The sequence below is a fragment of the Talpa europaea genome (genome assembly GCF_964194135.1).
Source record: "Talpa europaea genome assembly, chromosome: 6".
NCBI classification, from domain to species: domain Eukaryota; kingdom Metazoa; phylum Chordata; class Mammalia; order Eulipotyphla; family Talpidae; genus Talpa; species Talpa europaea.
In genome coordinates, this window is record NC_140072.1 from 38,047,591 (window position 1) to 38,059,641 (window position 12,051).

The window sequence follows — 12,051 nt, forward strand, 5'->3', positions numbered from 1 at the left end:
GCCCTCATCCCTCTATTCCCCAAACTCGACCAACAACACTGTCTCCAACCTGCATCTGTAACCCCCAAGAGAAAACAAGGAAAGTTGGGACAGTTGAAATTAAATTGAAAGGAAGTGTGGAATAAAGTAAGATGCGGGGACATCCACTTACTCCCCTGGGCTCTTGGTGGATGGTGGTGGTTGGGCTGTGTGCTTCATCACCTGGGTCTCATCCCAATGAGCATCTCTCTTCTGACTGATGTCCCACTAAGCAATTATTAAGTATCACAGCTTGACTTTTAACCTATAATAACTAAAAAATAAATAAATAAATAAAATAAACCACAGCAACCTGTAGTGTGCTGTAGCCATACAAAGCAAATAAGAAAGGACCTATTCATTCATTTATTTATTTTTAGAAAAGACCAATTTAAAACATAAAGTTTGACTTACATCCTGACACACAACCCCACAACTGCCAGCACCTCCCACTCCTTAACAGTCAAATGTAGGAGAAGGTTACAATAACTGCTCGGAAATAACAGTTATCCAGCCTCATCATGTGTGGGGCCTGTGCTGCCCACTAGGACTTCTGGAATAAAGCACTTCTTCGATCTGAGTGCCTGAACCAACAGGAACAGGGCCCTGTGTGGGCGTGGGAACCCTGCCTGGGCTCTTGGGCCTAATTTATATCCTTCATCTGCAATTAGCCTATCACCCCTTCTGAGAACACAAATAGTTCACTCTGTCGTTAATGGGAATGCTGTTCTCACCCCAATGGGAGGAAAAAGGCCCAGAAACATGCTTAATGGATTTTTTTAATGCTTTAAAACATTGCCGTGATTTTCTGTTTCCAAAAAGGACATGTTGATAACTTTTCCATATGGTAGCTTTCTGTTATGTTAGTGGCTTGGCAATTTTTAATTTTAAATTCCTAATGGTAAGCAGAATTTCATCCAGTTTCAATCCATAAGACAGTTAAGTTTCCAGAGAGGAAGTCATGATTTCTTCACTCTTGATTCATATTAAAAAACACTTCTGTTCCTAGTCCCAAATTGTCTCATTTTTTCATATGTGCCTTTAGGTCTGTGGTAAAAGACTTAGGTGACTTTAGATCTAGGGTATAAAGTCATCACAAAGGTCATGTCTTGCTCATGGCTCAGAGACTCAGGTATTGAGTTTCCCCAAGTTACCTTTCTCAATTCTAATGTACCAGCCAGGGTAAAATGGGCTAGGCCTCAGCTAGAAACCCCCTTTTCCAAGCAGAGATGACTCTCCCCAAGATGGCCTACCATCTTGCCCCAAAATGAGCCATTTCACAAAACTTAAAAAATTTAAATGCTTTCCTAAAATGATTAAAGAAGAACCTCACAAAAATTACTTAATGTCACTTGTTTTTCCTCCCAGTGGGTGGTAGTTACAGCATCAGAAATTACATTTATGTACTTAATAGAAACAATCGAGATGATGCTAAGGATGGTATTAGCCCTGGAAATAACTCAAATATGGATAATGTCTGATGTGAGAGACTGAAATGAATAGTAAGCCCCTCCCCATTAAAAAGTGTGAATTAATTTTCATTTGTAAAAGGCAGTGAATTCCTCCAAGGTAAGTCTAAATGATGGCCTTATGTGAAAAGTAAAGGAATATCAGTTTTTCCAGATGCCACTTCTGTGAAACCCTTTGCTTCTGTGACTTTTTTTCTTTTATACTTGCCTCTGCAAATTAAATTATTTTTAACTTGAGGGCTGAGGCCAAGTGATGCTTTTTAATAGTTAAAGTTATTTACATCAGGCACTAGATACATCATAATAGATCAAACTGCTAATGCCAGATTATTTTTTTTAAAGAAAGTCACTTTACAAAATCATTGCCAGGGTAGCACACTGAAGGATGTGCTTTATCTTGGGGCCTGCAAATTTTAACTGACAGTATTGGTTTAGCTTCTTCAGTGGGGAGAATCCACTGTGTCTAGGCAGAACGAGATTTATGCAGGAGAACAGCTAGTGCTTCAGAACTGCTGGGAAGGATGGGGAAAGGCTATGCAATGAACTAATGGGAACGATGTTCAAAATAATACCATGGGGTCAGGCTGCCAAGGAAGCCTGACCCCACTGCTTCGAGTAGCACTTGTAATTGGCCCTACTTTCTCCTATAATTCTGTTCTGAATCCAAGTTACTTGAGCCTCCCCCTTGTCTGTAGACCCCAAGTTTCACCCTACACCTGAGCTGCCAAAGCATCTGGGAAATGTGAATGGTAGCTTTCCAGCTCTTTCCATGCAGAAAGACACATTAGAATGGGATAGGAAATGAGGCTGAATATGTCAACCCACGGTAACTGCCACATGTGGAACAGAGAGCACATGTTGGGAAAGGAGGTGGTAGGGAGGAGGAAGCAAATGAGACAACTTTCAGCTAAATTTCACAGCAATCAGTGTAAACTATAGTTGAGCCTTGAACAACACTGGCTTGACCTGCATGGGTCCACCAAGCATGGATTATTTTCTTTGGGCAGTTTCTGCATTAATGAATTCAATCAACGTCAGATGTTGGTTGATTGAATCTATGGCTGCAGAGCCCATGAATATGGGAGGTCAATGACAAGGGACTTGAGATCCTCAAATATTGGTATCTGCTTGGAAGGGAGGTGGGGCAAGGGACTGAGGGGGTGGTATCTTGAAACCAATCCCCTGTAGATACCAAGGGATGAGTGTAGTTACATTTCAGGCACTCAAAAGCTATATGTGTATTTTCCACTGTCCATGGGTTGGCACCCCCTAACCCTGTGTTGTTCAAGCATTAGCTGTTGTTGGGAGAGAAGTTGGAGTTGGACACTGGCCATGGCCTGAAGGAGTCTAATTAGCATATCAATTAACTGGCTGCCTGCCCCACCCCCTTAGCTGTGCCCCAAGCCACCTCATAAACCATCCTATAGGGAAGTCAGAGTCTTCACCAGTTGGGTTTTCTTTCTGGAGAGGTCCTACATCAAGGGATCTGGATGCTTCTGGACTGTGCCTTCCTCTCTTTCCCCTCCTCCCTTATACCCAGGTTTTTTCCTGGGGTGTTCTGGCTCCAACAAGCTGGTAGTGCTTCTACGCAAGTTGGAATGCTATCTGCGCCCCTCAGGGCCTGAAGTAAGTGTACAAGGTCAGACAGGTTCGTTTCCACTCGCTGCATGAGGAAGTCATCTTGTGATGGTACAATTATTTCTTTTAAGTTGTATTTGGTTATCTCCTCTTGTTCAACTTTTGTAAAAAATCATCCAGTTTTAAGAGACTTGTGGATATATTTGAAAGAGGCAAATTATAGCAATGATGTATTTTTACTGTGATTTTTCATTTATAATGCACACATAACCATCCTGTGAGCTAGGTTTAATTACCCTCAATTTATGGATGGAAAACAAGTTCAGGGTGGTTAAGTGACTTGTTTAAAGTAACACAGCAGCTCCAGAGTCCAACTATGGTCTTGAGACTCTGGGGAGTTTCTTTTTCCATATAGCTTATCTTGGCATGAGGAGTAGATTAAGCAGGAGGTTTGGGACAGGGGGGAGTTGTATAAAGCACTCATGCAAATTTTATGAATTTTTGAATAAATGTGTGTTAACCCAACTACAGTACAATGCAGGTGGGATGTTGCATTTTTCAATTGCGATCTCACAACTTGGCAAGTTATACCATCATTATCTCATTGTTATACCTTAACAAAGCCAGGTATCAGGAGGGAGCAGTCTAGGATTTTGCACATGATTTTTATTTGACACAGGGGGCTGATTGGCAAGATGCCTGAAGAGAGTTGAGGCTCTAGGGAATAGAAAATGCAGATCAGTGTACAACAAGTTCAGACACATGAAGCATCTGTTTGGAAGAATGTATATTCCCTAGCTTTGCCCATATCAGCCCTCACTGGCACTTCCTTTTCCTTTTGTCACCTCCAGGTGTGGGTGAATAAAATGAAGAGAGGGACTGTGTGACTTGCCCAAAGTCCTTTGGTATCTGGACTGAGAGTGCTTTGAGCTCAGCAAATTTCTGTGTTGGAGTCATCAGAAGGGACTTCCGGGGCAAAGGTTCCTGAGAAGGGCTGGTCCTGAGGCAAAGGGCCGAAGGTCAGAAGGGAATTTCAGCGGGCACTGTAAAATACTGTGGAGTGGGACTTGGGAAAGCTGACTCCTGTGCAGAATTCATTTGTTCCAGCAACATCCCTCTGTATTAGGTGCCAGCAGCACACAGAACACCAAGTTGGATTCTATATCAGGCCAGTAGCAAATGATTTCTTCTTTTGAGATGCTTCTGCTGATTAACAATAGCTAACAATAATAATGAAGATTAACATTCTACCCTCACAGAGTATTTTTTCACCTGCAGGACCTTATTCCGTTGGCAGTTTACAGAGTTGGAAAAGAACAGGCTGATGGTCATTTTCTAATGAAAATCTCAACAGCTCACTCAAGTTCCATTCAAACCTTTTCTTTCTGATCTGCCTCTCATCACTCTTTATTTCAGTAACAATGGTTTCAAACCAAAAGTAGATTGTATTCATGGGAGGGAAAGGAAAATAGTGATATACAAGGCTTTCCTCCAACTCTTACCAAGAGTTCTCTTGGTCCAGTCAAGCACCTGACTTAGTGGAGGATCCTTCCTTGCCTCTTCCTATTTAGGGTGGTTTCTAGCAATTCTTGGGATTTTTTTTTTCCTATAGACACTTCATTCCAATCTCTGTCATCACCCTGCTGTCTCCCTGTGTGGCTCAGGGTCCAACTTGCTCTCTCTTCTTATAATGACAACAGTCACTGGATTAGGCCCACTGTAATATAGCATGACCTCATTTTAACTCAACTATTTCTACAAAGACCCTATTTCCACATAAGGTCACATTCACAGCTGCTGGAGATCACAACATTTTAGAGGACACAATTTAACACACAACAATAACAAAAAGGTTTTATTAGTTTTGGAGCACAGTGAGAAGAGCAAAGGGTCAATTTCAAATATTGGAAATCATATTGGAGATTTTAGTGAATAAAAGGAAAGACTTTATTGTTACTCAGCAGGAAAAAGAAAAAATATGCAGTAAGTTCACTATTAGTTTAGGTCTGGGAGAAGAGATAATTAACCCAAGAGTAATACATTATATTTATGACTTTTCACAGTTATCTAAAACATGTATCATGCATCTTGACATTTATAGCAATGTGATTATTAATTCAGGTGGGTAAACATCACCTTGTGAAAAACAATTTGCTAGCAAGACAGTCCTTATCACTTCACATTGAATGGGAAAAAATCACAATGGAGAAAAATTTGTCACTCAAGGTAAAGAGAGCATTTAATCTGATCTAAAGTCCTGTGTTGCAAACTGCTTACTTGACTAAACAAAGCTTTTTTAACTCTCTAGGTTATATATTCAACTTCTTTAAAAATAAGATAAAGAAACTTCAGAGCATAGCATGCAAACAAATAAAGTGCTTTTCATTTTAAATGACTGATTTTATAATATCCCTTTAATTAATGCTAATTTCCTTCTTCAACTGAAATTCATATTTATGATTTCAGGTTTTCCTTTATGAAAGGGGAGCCTAAACAATTATGTAGTACAAGTGGACAGTATTCCTTTGAAAGGAACAGAATGATCAAAGACTAGGAGGCGTATTCTGCAAACAATGGCTAGATGATGCAGGTACATGTGGCTGCGAGGCATGGGGGAGGGGGAAAGGTAGAGTCTTTCTTTGGCCTACAGAATGTGGGTGTTCACTATTTACAATAGTCAAGCTACGTAAACAACCTAAATGCCTAATGACAGATGAGTGAATAAAGGTATGATATAGACACAATAGAATACTACTCAGCTCTAACAAAAGATAAAATCTTGCCATTTGTGACAACATGGATGAAGGGGTGGGGAGGATTATGCTAAGCAAAATAAGTCACAAGAAGAAAGACAAATACAGATGATTTCACTCATATATGGAATATAAAGAACCAAATAAAGGAACAGATAAAAACAAACTAAACCAAACCCTTGAAATCCAGCTATAGAATTGAGACTAGAATTTTCTTCTCGTTTTTCAATATTTTATTTTATATAATTCTTACATCATTTTTCATTTTTGCACAATGTATGCATTTTCATTTTGGTTATATTCCCCATAAAATTGTAACCCCCCCTTATTTTGACCCTAATCCTTCCTCTCCCTGCCACCACCCCCCCCACCCTGTAGTGTGTCTCTGGTTTATAGTTGCTTTGTTGATTTTGATTTTGATTTTGTATTAATGAGAGACTAGCATTTTATCACTGCAAAATATTTTGCAGAGAGAGAGGTTAAAGTCTGTAACTCCCTGCAAAAAGCTGCTTGCTGTGAAAAATGCAGATTACCAAAGACTAAGTAGGACCAGCCCCCTTCCACATCCTCACCCAGCACCCTCATCCCTGACTCCCAAAACCTCTTTGAAGGTCACAGCAGACCCTGTATACTAATATGGAAGTTTAGGGAAAGAAAAGAACCAGACTAACAGGGCCTCTCAGAGGGAACTGGAGGTGGGTGCACTGCCGTGTTTGCTGAATGACTGTGTAACTGAGGAGGAAAAATGTCCCTGTTTGGATGGATGTTGCTGAGACAACATGTGTTGCCTGGAACCATGAGAGCCTACTGGAACCATGATGCCATAGTCTAAAAGCCAGGTCAAGAGAAGCAGGGCCAGGATACAGAGGGAGCATAATCCTTGAAGACTTGGTTGAGTTGCTGAATCAAACCATCCTGTATCTCTGACCTTATTAAGTGAGATATTAACCCCTGGAAAAAAAATAGAGGTTGTCTTCATCTGGGTTTCCTCCACAGAGTTCTCTGAAGAAAAAATGCAAACTGATCCCTCAATACCTTTTTATGTCCTTGGAGTCTCATCTCCCTTCTTAGGACAGGACCACAACAGGGGGGGACATGCCAGTTGTCCAACAGAACAGAATCACCTGGTCATAATTATGAAGCAGTTAAATGCAGTCATCAGACTCTTCTCCATGTACTGTATGACACTGGGGTTTGCTTCCCCTCCTATGCTGAGCCATTGCAGGTGAGGAAGAACAAACATAACCTTTTAGAACTTACATGTTTAGACAGATACATAGAATATAAGTTGTGCTTGGCACAGGAAACCTATCCTGGAGAGCTTACATATGTATCAATACCTATCTTTAGGACAATATATAGCTTACATTGCTAACAAAATATAGAAAGCATAAAAAAGTGAGTATATACTCACACACATATACATATATGTATACATGTATATATGAGTTTCAGACAATGTGGAAATAGAAGTCAGTAAATTACAAATGAAAGAAGTGAAGTTCTGTTCCCTTGCAGTCTCTCTTCTAAAAGGTAACTATTTTAAACCTTTCTGATTCATTCCAGAAATTAAGGAGATTCATCTGTATGTATAAATGTTAATGTACATATACATGCATAAATTACAAGGCAACAGAGATAATACAAATAAAGACCTCCTTTTCCACATAATGTAAGTAGAAATTTTTACTCTCTGCAAATGCAGACATCCCTCCTTCTTTGTCCTGACTGTGTAGCATTCAATTGTATGGGCTGGTGGGCTGAATTGTATGTCCCCACAAAAGATACGTTGGAATCCTAACCCCTAGTAACATTAATTGGAGACAGGGTCTTCATGGAGATAATCAAGTTAAAGTGAGGTCATTAGGCTGGGTCCTAATCCAATATTGCTGACGTTTTTATAAAAAGGGGAAATTTGAACCCAGAAACATTCACACATAGGAGGAGGGTGATACAAAGAGGAACAGGGAAAAGACAATTATCTACAAGCCCAGGAAAGAGACCTGGAAGAGATCCTTTCCTCATGGCCCTCAGAAGGAACCAAGCCTATGAACATCTTCATCTTGATTTCTAACCTCCAGAACTATGAGAGAAATTTCTATTGTTTAAGAATACCTAGTCTACAGTTCTTTGTTATGACAGCCCTAGGGAGCAAACATATACAGTGCCCAAAATTTATGTTACTTGTCCCTTTGATAGATATTTTTAATGCAGTAGGCAGGATATAATTGAAGGAATCTCTTCCAGTAAGTTTTGTTTTGTTTTTTGCAGAAAAAGAACTTCTGAGGGTAAAAATACTTGTTCACTAAATTTTAGAGTCGATTACTTGTTTTTAAGACACTGTAGGGTAAATGAACAGTGTCAGGCTTTTCTGCCCTCCTGCCAATAGGAGTGAATCCTTGCAGTCCTGAATACATGCTTGATGGCAGGCACCTGGAGTAGGGTGTGGGCATGTGTGGATGGGATTCACCTGAGCTAAGACTGGGCTTATAAGGACAGCGAGCGTCACAGGGACGCCAGAAGAAGCAGAACCACAAAGAGAGTGAGCAGAGAACCACAAGAGAAGCAGAGAGAACATGAGAGAAGGCCGGAAAGCCCAGGCAGAGTGAAGATTTGCTAGGGGCTGGAAGGCCTGCTAGCCTCCCGGCTCCTCAGCACCTCTGCATGCTGTGTGCCTGGTAAATTCCAATAAAAGCCAGCAAAAGCCACTGAGGGCTCCAGGACTTGCTCCTTTATCCCATCTGCTCAAGTCATTACACACACCAAGTTTTCTTAAGGGTTGGCCAAGGGCAGTTTCGAGGATTTCATGTATCATAGTGGGGCTGTGAGTGAGAGAGTCAGGGGACATTATCAGGAATCTTTTGGTTGCATAGGGCAGAATCTCCATATGGACTAGCCTAAGGAAAAGGAATCCAATTTTAAGGATAGTTTGGTGCCTTGCAGGATAAGAATAGTTGACCTTCATGGGCATTGGGGACCAAGACCTAGACAACACTAGAGCTCTTTCTCTCTAACTTTAGTCCTACTCTTCCCTGCATATTTGATACATTCTCCTTCTCTTCTTTAAAGATATAGAGAGCTTGGCTTTGGAAGAATCCTCATAGGCTCAGCTTGGGGGCTTTCTATATCAGCACCAACTGCTGCATCCGGAGAGCAGAGTCACAGTGCATGAGCCTGGCTGCAAACTTGAGAACCATCTGGATGAGGAGAGTGGCTTGGTAGGGCGAGGAGATGAACTCAGAGGAGGCTTTTGAGAGGATAATCACCTAGGATCTCCTAATTGTTTTGGTGGAAGCCCTGGAAGAGGTGCAATTTCAGGAGTGCCATCACATGTAGAAAATCTAGGCTTTGGAATCCCCATCTCAGGTATACTGAGCTATCTCCTTCGACCACAGAGAAGTTCCTGTGCTGAAGCAAAGGTGCCTTAGACAGTCTATATCCCACCACGAGCTTCCTTCCCTGGGCTTCTGCAGCTGTGTCATCCTTCCAGGCTAGATAGAAGTGGAAGTAACAGAAATGGCTGTTTAAACAAGGCTGGGCTCTGTTAGCCGGAAAATCCGGGCTGTGGCTGTGGCTCAGCGCTTGCCAAGCAAAATACCAGTTTGGAGATGTCGCTGGCATGCAATTTAAAGAATAACTTGACTAGCACTTGAGGTTATTTAGAAAAATACCTTCGGTCACATGCTTCCAGAATGTTATGTACTTGAAATGAATCATCTGTACCCAGCCCAGAGCGGATTTAATTACAATCCCCTCCTGGATTGCTTCTTTTAAAACTTGACCTTCTTTTTTGGTTGCTATTCAAATTCAGCAAAATATCAACTTGTTTTTTTTTTTTTTTTTTTTTTTTTTGGAGTTGAGGAGGATTCTTTCTATAGCTAAATAGATTCAGAAAGGAAGAGAGGGCCCAGTTCACAAGGAGAAACTGCAATACAGTGGTGATAGCAGTTTACCTTTAATTACTGGGGAAATGTCACTTACCTGTGAAGGCTGTAAAATAATTTGCCTCAACAACCATACCCAATTGTAAGAAAATACAAACATCTAGCAGACATAAGCAGAATGACTTCTGAGTAACCTGGCAAGATGATGCCAGGGAAGCATGCTTGAGATCTATGTTTTTCAGTGTAGGTCACTCTTTTTACCCAATGCTAAGGTTTAGGGGGAGCTCAACTTGACATGAGCTTTGCTTTTCTAAATCTGGCATCCTCACTTTCCTTCCGCATTCTATTTGGAGAATCGTCATGCCAGAGAAATTCCCTTTCAAGTATGGCATCCACAGGGCCTCTTCTTGCCTTAGGTGTCTAGTGAGTTAAAAATCCCATCTGTGTGACTGGCCCTTCAAAGAAGACCATAGATCTGAGACATTTAGGAGGGGATCGGGAGGGGGAGAGTAGAAAACAGGGGGTAGGAGAGCACAATGGATAATGATGGAGAACTAGGGGTACTTGTGTGGTGGGAAAACTATGGTGACCCACCTGAGAGGAGAAATCCTATATTGTAAAAACACAAACAAGAATGTTTAAAACATTCAACATTAAAAAAAAAAATGCCCACCTACTTACAATCCTTAGGCAATAGCTTCTGTGAAGAGCCTGAAGCCTGATGGCTCAACATGGGACTAACAGACCTTCAGTCACATAGACTCTGCTCTGGGACCTTTGGCAAGTTACACAAGCTCTCTGTGTATCTTAGTCTCCTCACCGGTTAACTGGGGATAACAGTGGTACTAGAGTTGTGCTGGGTAACCCTGGGGTAATCTAGGAGTTCAATACATGGGAGTCCGTTCTGAAATAATCACGGTACTCAGCCCACACTAGAGTCAAGGAAGCCTGGCAATTTAGCCAAAGGCACAGTTTCCTGCCATCAGCACGGTGATAAGTAACATTTTACAATTGTGGGATGCTTTTTACTTTGTAGTGCTATCAACTCTATTGTCTTGTTTTATTGTGCAAACCTACCCAAGAGAGACAGGGAAACAAAGTTCTCTGCACAGTCTTTGAAGACCGGCAGCCCCACCCCTGGCCTGGGGGGTTGGGGGCAATGCCCTTGGGGAGTGTGATTGATAGACCAGGTATCATACTGAAGAGGTCATGAGGTGGGGTGGCCATGGTGTACAGAGTGAGGGAAGCCTCAAGAACACCAAGATATTATTAGGATGAGATTTTAAGCTCCCGAGAACAGTAATTGCCACTTGAATTTCTCCACAGGCTCCCCAGTTTCTAGGCAAGTGCACTTCATCAAGCCGCCAAGTCCCTTTTCTACTAAGAAACCTATTCCCCGAGGCCTAGGTTGCTCTGATCAGACTTTGTGACAGATGAGTCACACTTTAAGAGTTACAAGTCAGCCAAAAGAGTTATTTTGGTTGATTTATATCTCAAGTACCAGAATGGCTTGTGCATATGATTTATAGAGCAGCCTTTGTTGTGAGACCAATAAAAAGGAGAAAAGTGCTGGAGTAAGAACTCAGTCAAGTTCATGAATTCCTCTGCTCCTCAGTTCCTCATCTGTAAGGCAGAGCCAGCAACCCCAATGTTACGGGGCTTTCATGCAATTTAGAGCAAATGGACATAAAGTGACTGGCACATGACAACTGTGTAACACATTGGTTTTTATTGTTCTTTTGCAGCCTGCTTTTTGCTTTCTGGTAATCAAATTGTTTCTATCTCTAAACCAGACATTGAGGTTCAATAGAAACTGAACAAGTCTTCCCATCTCTTCCCCTCTCATTTTCTTTGTTTCAAATTAGTGATTAGATCTGATGAGACTCAGCCCTGAGGAACCACATTAATAGTTGATCTAAACCTATGGTCCTAGGGGTTAAGTAGCTCAGAGGGTATGAGCTGGACTGGCCTTCACAATGAGGATGAATGTTTTCATAGTAGCTCTCCAGATTGAGAGAGAGTGAGACTGAGTGAATCTTTAGCCCTGTGAGAAGTCATGTCTCCCCAGAGACCCACCAAGGGCTGCTTGGGATCCAGACTCTCCATCCTTTCCTGGGTACATCCCAGATTCCTCTCTTGCCAAGAAATGAGCCTACCAGGAAATACACATCTGGGAGTATGTTTTTGCTCTAAGACTTAGAAAGGTTTAGTTAGGTATTTAGACAGGCTACATAGAGAACTAGATCTTAAAGTCAGGCTGATAAACCGAGCACCAGCTGTAGTCACAGTCAGAGGCCATCCCTGGCCACATGCCCCCCAGTAGCTTCCTCCTCCCTTTCAGTTCATTCT